The following is a 9,691-nucleotide window of genomic DNA, read 5'->3' on the forward strand; positions in this document are numbered from 1 at the left end:
TTGGTCCAGCTCATAAAAGTTTGTATTGTAGGGGCATAGAGAGCAAGGCCGACTTGAGATTTTAAGGGTCCTGTGCAAAACTTAAACGAGAGCCCTCACATAATGTAATATGAAAATATTTATAAAAAAAATTTGCGATGATGTAATATCATTGTAACTTTTTTTAATAACTAAAATTCATCATCTATTAGCATGCAATGGCAATCATAAATCCAATTCATAAAAGTTTTAATGTTTCAATTTGAGAAAATAGAAGAGGAAGAAGAAGACGTGAACTTTTTTTGTTTTGTTTTGAGTGGGTGAAAACATACCCTACAATTTTTTTTGATTGATTGAAGAAAACTTGTTTTTTGACATGTTTCCTTTTTTTTTTGTTTTTTGACATATTTTTTTTGTTTTCTTTCCCTTGTTGTTAACAATAAAAAAAGAAGAGTATAAATGTTAAAATACAACTACTGAATGATACAATATGGACTCCAACCTGACTTTGTTCTATTCAGAACATCAATTGCAAACTAATCTATGACACATAAAATCTAAAGTACTAAATGGGCTGACAAACAAAGGGTCAATACAGTACAAATAGTGTAGTCTTATTCTGAGTAACGCCCATGACTACAAATGACCCAAAACAAACCAAATTACTATTTTTAAAAACCATAAAGCAAAGACATGACTTGTGGAGACCTTATTCTTTATAGCAAAGACAAGAAGACCAAATTTGATTTTAGGCCTATATGGGCACAGGGTTGACAAACAGAGACACCAGAAGATCCTTAAGTACAACTCCAGCATGAGTGAAGGCATCTTCATGCTTGTACATAAGTTCATTGGTACGTGCAAAATTCAGAATTCTCAACCGTAGTGGCATAGGGATGGTGGTGAGGTTGATCCACCCTTCATTTATGTCCTTCCATGCCTTATTTACTTGTTTTCCGAGTTCGATTATCGTTTCTTCTTCTGTGGCACCATACTCTTTCATGTAGCATTCCACAACTGAGGCAACATGTTCTCTCTTTTGCTCAAACTACGTCAATATAGACATGAATTTTAAGGTTAAAAGGGGGTATGGGGAAATAAATAAAAACGAAAGGCTGCATTTATACTAATACGTACCTTATGGGACTTCATGTCATCCATGAGTCTGCCAAGTATTGATAAAGAGTTCACAATCTTAGGGTCACTGAGAACCCAATCCAAGGACTCTTTTGTGACAATATCTCTCATTCCAATAAAGGATGTGGTTAATGGCATCTTGTAGGATGTACCAAGTGCGACTGCCATATATTCATCCATTGTTGGTGTGTATTTCTGGTGGAGCCATTTGGCTTCATCAAAGTAACCTCTAACATGACATTTCATCTATGAAATTAAGATACGATCTCTATTTACTTTCTATGCAATAACATCCTGAGAACTTATATTTTATTAGAATTAAAAGCATCCAACCCAAAAAGTTATAAATAAAAAAAATAAAATAAATAAAATAAAAAAAACTTATATTCCCTGGCCTTTTTTTTAAATTCGGATCGGACCGAGTCATGCACGCACTCAAATCTGTCTAGATAGGGCTGAAGCCCGACCCAAAGAAATGTAAGATATCAACTACTATTTGTGCATATATAAACTTGGAAATTAACTAGAATACTAATTTATGGTCTTGCAACTCTGTAATCTAAAAAATATTAATGAGGCTTACTGTTTCTCTCGCATAGTGGATGCGATATAAATTTCCCTCTTTTCCAGGCTTTTCTTCGAATTCAGTGTATACATCCAACATTGCTCCATAACAGACTTTCATATACTCTGGCAGTTGGTCCATAGCTGAAATGTCCCACCTGATGATTAAAATAAGTAAATAATAAGATATAGACTAGTGTTGACTTAATCAGTAATTAGAGAAGGATAATTGGCTACTGGATATAATATTCATTCCTTCTTCTTTCTTGTGAACTCTTTTTATTTTTTAACCGAATAGTATATTTAACTTTATCAAAGGAAAAAATTAAAAAGTTTATGAATTTGATTTGTATTTGTTATTACATGCTAATTGATGAAGAATTTTAGTTATAAAAAATTAGTTACGTTATGGCAAATTTTTTTTTTAGTATTTTTATATTAGATTATGTGAGGGCTTAAGTTTCGCACAGGGCTCTCAAAATCTCAAGACCACCCCTGGATATAGTGATGACTTAATCAGTATTTAGAGGAGGATAAATGACTAATCTAAGAGCATACACAATGGGCTCCCTAAACCACCTCCTTAGACAAATTTTAGGGAGGAATTGTAAAAATACAACTCTAACCATGCTCCTTATTCACCTCCTAAAATAGGAAGACCTCTAGGAGCTCCTCTATCTGAAAAGAGAGAAATGACTCATAGTGGCTCCCTATAATTTAATGCTGCTTTATTTAATGAGTATTTCAAACCTTTATTTAGTACAAATTTTTTTTATTTTATTTTATAATAGAGATGGACCAATAAGAAAAAAGTTATAGCATTTATGACTCCCTAAACTAGAGAGCATGATTGAAGTTTAAATTTTATAGAGAGCTCCTAAAATAACTTTTATATGTTTTTAGCTAAAATTTAACTAAAAAATAGAGAGCATGATTGTGGATGCTCTAAACAACTTATAAATTAATTGGGTTTCTATTTCAATAAACCTTTCAACAGCTTCAGTAAAGAGCTCTAGCTCCTCTTGTGTGCCATACACATCATAAATGTCATCAATAGCGGTTATCACAGCAATGACTTTGCTTAATGATGTCCTAGCAAAGCAATATTGGGGCTCAAAGTAGGTTCCCAGAGCCCAAAAGTAGCACTCAACTACTCTGTCTCTTGCAAAAGGAAGCTTGTTTACAAAGTCCAAATCCTTCCACCACCTGAATTTATCATTTAATTACATAATAATAACGTAATTAGTATATTGATGAACACTTAATTAGTATATATATATATATATATGTATGTATGTATATTAATTAACCTTGAAATTTCACTTAGTTCTTTCTGATGGACTTGCTGCACTAGGTTGAAATCCAACTTTGCCAAAGTTAGGAGAGTTTCGTTTGCCGGATGAGGTTCCTCCTCAAAGATAGCCAAGTAACGCCTTGCTTCTGGCCTTTGGCAGCCCTTCCAGAATGGTTGATACAAGGCATGGGTTACTTGTTTTGCAAGCAAGGGGCTTAAACGGTGCGCTTCCACTGACTCAAGATGAGTTGTGGTGAAGGTGAGGGCCTCATCCAGTAAATCCTCTCCATGCATCCTAAGATGCGTGGATTCGTACAAGCTCAACTGTCCTACTACATCATCCACAAGTTTCCTTAAATTTCCCGTCCTTGTCCTTGAACTTGTTGAACATGTCTGCTAGCCGCATGAAACAAAACATATAAGAGAGAGAGAGAGAGAGAGAGAGAGAGAGAGAGAGAGAGAGAGAGGACTGACCGCATGAAACCTTGTAACCTTGCTGTCTAAGCAACCGGAAACGGAGAGCAGTTGTGAAAAGGTCAAAATCATTTTCTTCATCACCGCCGTAAGAGTTCTTGTGAATTTGCTGCAAAACTTCCTCAACTTCATTTTCGAAATGGCGGGAAACACCAAACCGCTGAATCTCATCGATTAACTCCAATTTTTTTGATGGATTTTTAAGCATTGGAGCCATTATCATCCCCTTCACTTTTTCCTTCAGTTCTTGGACATCTTGCTCTGCTTTGATATCTGTTTCCTACACGAACAAATTGAAAAGGATATTAAGAAAAGTATGACCTTCATTCATTGTGCATGGAAGTTAGAACTATTAATCAAAATTAATTTATAATAATAAAATATTCAAAATACGCGACGCAGCTATAGACATGATAAGTATTATTAGCCCATAAATAATTGTTAGGATTAATTCATTTCCTACCACAGAAGCATATGATAGAAAATAATCGCTCCAAATGCTGGAAGAGAAATTAACTGAACGTCGCTTAACATGATCAGGAGTCGCATTCGGGCTTTGAGCTTGGAATGCAGCTAAAACTTGAGCAGACATTTTATTCCTAAGTGCGAGGAAATGATCAATGTGCTCTCAATTGAATGTATCAAGGGCTGCTATGAGTTGAAGAGGTGTTGTATTGTGCTATTTCTAGTGGAACATCTCTATAATGAATTGACCAAAAAAAAAAGGTTCTGTTTTTTTTATTTTTTATTTTTCTTTTGATTTTCTCGCAAATTTCCTTCATCTCCATAAATTATTGCATTAAATAATGCGTCGGGCAAGTATTTTCAGCAATTATTGACTGAGAGGGGGGAGAGGGAGGGTTATGAGGTGGAAATGTCGTTGGTGGTTTTGGAAGTTTTCTACTGCATATAGGGGACATATGTAAATTAATTTAAAAAAGTGAAATTTAAATTAAGCTGTACATGTGTTAATTAATTAATCATAGTTGGGTGCAATGATGCTCTTCCTTCATCATCTCCTCCTCAATTTCATTGAAAACATTCAAAACCGCATGGTAGAATATTTGCATGTAGTCACTGGCGGACTCAGAAATTTTTTAGCGGAGGTGCAATATTGATTAAGTATGAAAAATGATTTTTCGGAATAATCATTTTCTCAAAATAATTTTTGGTGGCTTTTATTCCTTACACATCAAATAAGAAAACTTGATTTTATGGGATTTTAGTATGAAGTATATATTGACTTAATGAGCCATCATTTTTAGCCTAAATCGTATTTTGCACTAAAACCGATTTTTCATATTTTGATTTGGTGGGAATTTGATTTTCTAGTATTTTTATTTTAATCCAAATGGAGGGTACTTCCTTATTTACATTGTAAACTTAAGTAAATAGAGTAATATAAAAATAAATGAAAGTAAAAGGACAAAGACATTTACTTAAATGTTGAAAATGGAAATAAGGCAATCTGTACACCAGTTGAGCAAAGGGGTAGTTTGAAGCACCTACAATGGTTTTTCCGGCGAAGAGAGGTGCAGCTGCACCTTCTTGCGCCTTAATAGGTCCGCCACTGCTCGCAGGTGATATTGAATCGTGGTTCGAATTAACAACCGGCACCAATGCCAAATGGGTATGGAATTGTGACATTACCACATTTGGGTTTGCAGCCAGGCCGGGCCATAGCTGTTTCATCTTCTTCTCCTCCTTGTCTTGCGCTTGCTCTTGTTGTTGCTACAACACTTGTAGCTGCTGGTACAAGTACTGCTAGCAACATTATTGAAAGTCGCAGAAGCATTCCATATTGAAAGGCCATATGTGTATACGCATGCACTGTATGTTATGTGTTAATTGTTTCCCTAAGGAAACTGAGGCAAAGCCTGGCCTATTATATAGATGGGAAATGCCTTTACTAACCTATAATTATTATTTTTTGTCTGTTAACACTCATCTGTCCGTTTTATTTATTTTAATTAACGAGTGAGAAAAGATTCCAACTTGAAACCCTTTTTCGATAATATGAAAGTACGTGAAAATATTTGGTTGGCCTCAGTGGCGGACCTAGAAATTTTTTAGCGGAGGTGCAAAATTGATTAAGTATGAAAAATGGTTTTTCGGAATAATCATTTTCTCAAGATAATTTTTGGCTGCTTTTATTCCTTACACATCAAATAAGAAAACTTGATTTTATGGGATTTTAGTATGAAGTATATATTGACTTAATGAGCCATCATTTTTAGCCTAAATCGTATTTTGCACTAAAACCGATTTTTCATATTTTGATTTGGTAGGATTTGATTTTCTAGTATTTTTATTTGAATCCAAATGGGGGGTACTTCCTTATTTACATTGTAAACTTAAGTAAATGGAGTAATATAAAAATAAATTAAAGTAAAAGGACAAAGACATTTAACATACATTGAATTTGGAAATATCTTCAAATGATTATAATGGATGTAGGAATTAATTTAGAAACTTATTTGAAATTAAATATTAAATTCAACATTAATGTGTTAGTAACATTTTAGTTTATTTAATAAATTTTTGCTGTTGTTTTCCTTCTCTAAATTATACTACTAGTAATCTATTTTATTATAGTTTTAATGAATAACAGTGTACATTCTAATTATGTTGTAAAATATTTTGATAATCTATTTATTTTTTGTTTTATAAAAAGCATTTTTTTAAAATGAACCTATTTTTTCTCTAAATAATGTACCTATTTTTTTCTCTAAATAATGTTCCTATTGTTATAAAATGACCTGGAATATGTGCGAATATTGAGCTGCACGTAAAGTAGATGAGACACAGTATTTAACGAGGTTCGGCTATGCCTACGTCCCCGAAGAGCAGCAGTAGTAACTTTTCCACTATGTAAAATAATAGGGCTACAACTTTAGTGTTTACAATATATGTGGCTCACTGAATTTTCTCTCTAGGAGAATTTCTCTCTGCTCTCTCTTTCCTCTTTCTTCCTTCTCTTCCTCTTGTCTCTTTCCTTTTCTCTCTTTCCTCTTTTCTCTTTCCCCTTCTTTCTTTCCTCTTCTCTTTCCTCTTCTCTCTTCTCTCTTTCTTTCCTCTTCTTTGTTTCTTTCCTCTTCTTTTTCCGTTTCTCCCTTTCTCTTCTTTTTTTCTCATTCTTTTCACTTTGTAGGTTGCCTATTTATAGGCATTGATAAATGGCACCCGTGATTCATCTTCACTATTCACTATTCACCCGTGAATAAACTCATGCACCAAAGTCTACAAACAAATAGTAAGTGGGCTCCACTACTTTATATTTTACAACACTCCCCCTTGGAGACCACAAATAATATGTCAGTTGCTTCATCAGACTTTGCTTGGAGAAAACCTAGTAAGGTAGAGAACTGATGGAAGGAAGAAAGAAGAGTACAACAATCTGTATATCATACTTCTGGATGCTCCCCCTGATTAATATCTCCCCCTGATGTCTTCATAACTATCTTTTGGAGTGAGAATCTTTCGGAGTGAGTGAATGATGTAGCCATTAACAATTCTCATAGTTGAGTAAGTAAATATATTTCCAGTGAGCTATCTCTATGTAAATCATAGAAATTTTCAGAGTCCGCATATCTAATAACGCTTGGGCTATTTATAAGTTCACTTGAAAGAATATGCCCATACATGGTGTTATGCGGAAATAGCATCAAATATACCTCACATCATCCCAAAATGATGGTGATGGAGTTGAGCCTTATCTGGAAAATATGATGTCCGGTCCAATATACTTCCGGAAAATCCTTAAAGTGCCCAACGGATAATCCTAATAAAAATGCTTCAATACTTTCTTAGTATAAGCAAGAATCTCGTTGGCATAATGCTCGATCTTTAAGTCGAGACAAATATTTCGTGAATTCTGCAGAAGTTTTAATGTGTTGCAATCACATTATAATCAATGTACTCACTGAGGTAATTTATGCATATTAATATTGAGTACAAATTTTGTGCTTCAGGCACATGTCATTCAGGGACTTGCTTCATGCAATTTTAATCCTTTCAAGGATTTTGTTTAAAGGGATTAAACTTTATGACACATTATATAACTTTAACCCAACTATTTATACATCTTTAGGGAATCACTTCAGGTGATATGCTCTGTGCATTTAATAACCCTTAAAGATAACATGTTGGTCTCCGTAAATGTGCAATAAAGGGGCACAATTGAATCTATAAATATGGAGAAAACCCAACATTCCTTGTTTCTGCCAGAAAACAGTGTGTCATACAAAGTAGGTATATTCCCTTTTATTCCGAACACCCAAGTATAAATTTCAGTATTAACAAATTTTGGGGTTCGTATTGCGGGTTTGTTCTTTCACGTTCATTCTCATTTATAATGGAATTACCTCGTTCCATTTTGGCCAATAATATTGTCGACATTTAATAATTGAACGTGGTTCCAATCAACACAGCCCATTGATGATTTGAGTAGCTACTCCAAAACCAAAAATTGTCATTCATCAATTCATGATCTCACCATTCTCATTTGCATGCTCATACATCAATTATAAGCATTTCTTTACTTTTGGGTACCCAAGCCACTTCAGAGGGCTTTTATTATGTGAGAATGTGGATTATAACCTCCAATGGAGCGTTATTTTATAGTAGGGCGTGGATAATCTCCATTTAGGAAGTTGGAACATTTAGAACCCATATATCTGTCATGCTGCAGGTATGCCACAGATTAATACATACATGTCAATTAATTTATGGGACTTTAACCCATATTATGGGACTTTAACCCATATAATTTGCTACGCATTAGGCGTGCATAATATCAATATTGACATGTCAAAGGATTGTCCTTTCGGGACTTCAATCCATATCATTTGCTACGCAACAGGCGTGCACCCATATTGATCACTGCTATACCCATATTCTGTTCTTATGGTACATTAATCTGTGCAGTGTATTATCAATGTATCCAACTTGCAATCTGTAAAATTTGCATTAATAATTCATGGATACATACAAGCCATTCTTTTGGAACGGACTTATCTTCCCATTTGGTTACCTTTCAAGATAAAATATCAAATAGGTATATAAGCATAAAATAACACAAGTATTGCTTACATCCTTAGGTGGGAGAAACTTTTCTCAAGTATCATTCAAGCTCGTATCGGCCCAGTAAATATAAAGTATCGCTTGATGATCTTGTTATATCCTGCAAGAGCAAAAATCACAATTCTTTTCTCTGTCAAAAACAAATAACTCTCAGAGTTAGGATCACTGCATGGATTCATTCTTCAGATGTTCATTCTAAAGAAATAAAATCTCTTATGAACAGAGAGTTATAAAAAGAGAAAAAATGCAAAAAGATTGTGATATTGATTGCAAGGTAAGGTAAGCAATCAAGGAAGGAAGCTGGTGGGAGCAAACAACAAGCTCTCATTTCTCCTAGTCTAGAAGGACCTCAGGAGATTGGAGCATAAGGTCACCTTCACAGTTCCCTAATGCAGCGGAAACGTGATCAGGGATAGTCTCGCTTCCTGAATGGATGATCAGAGATAGTCTTGCTTCTCGGGCATATTTAGTGCTCACTGATGAGAAAAACAAGTAGATATCGCATCACTAGGTATGGAGAAAACTAGATGTCTTCTGCAAAGAAAATTTCGTTAGTAACACATTTATACACAAATACAATGAATAGGTAGAACCGGTGAATTTCAAATTAACCATAGGAAAATTGCGAGATCCTCGGGATGCTTTTGAAAAAGTAGCTCCGTGAAATCCGTAAAGCAAGATCTGCTTTGAAAATAATACTTGAAAACGCCGAAAGTGCCGACAGGCATTATTAGAGGCCACGTGAAATTTTGGACTCTAGGAAAGAAAAAGATAATATGGGGATTCGAGAAGATATTGGGGTCCTGAAAAACAGTAGCCATATTTCCTCCTATAGATATGGCCTTTGCAAAACTTGATTGGAGCAACTGCGTTTCAACTCAAATTTCTTCATTTTCTGAAACTTTAGTTTTCCTAAGACTTTCTTCGAAACCTTCTTAAAAATGGCTTCCTCTTCTTCCTGCCCAAATTATTTCAATTTAAATGATGCTCCCACAACTACCAATGATGCCCAAGTTTGGCGTCCATCCTTTGTATCCCAAAATCGTCATCTCACAGTTAATGATTCTGTGATGATGAATGATGCTACTGCTGTCATAGTAGCTAGGAATTTCATTACTCCAATGGATGAAATGCTGTTAACAGGGAGGTCTGAGGAAGAGG

At 34.7% G+C, this 9,691-nt stretch overlaps 1 pseudogene; it reads right to left on the minus strand.

Annotated features, from left to right (window-relative positions):
* On the minus strand, positions 420 to 4,512 carry LOC109948417 (annotated as a pseudogene).

The sequence above is a fragment of the Prunus persica genome, chromosome G4, assembly GCF_000346465.2.
Source record: "Prunus persica cultivar Lovell chromosome G4, Prunus_persica_NCBIv2, whole genome shotgun sequence".
Lineage (NCBI taxonomy): Eukaryota > Viridiplantae > Streptophyta > Magnoliopsida > Rosales > Rosaceae > Prunus > Prunus persica.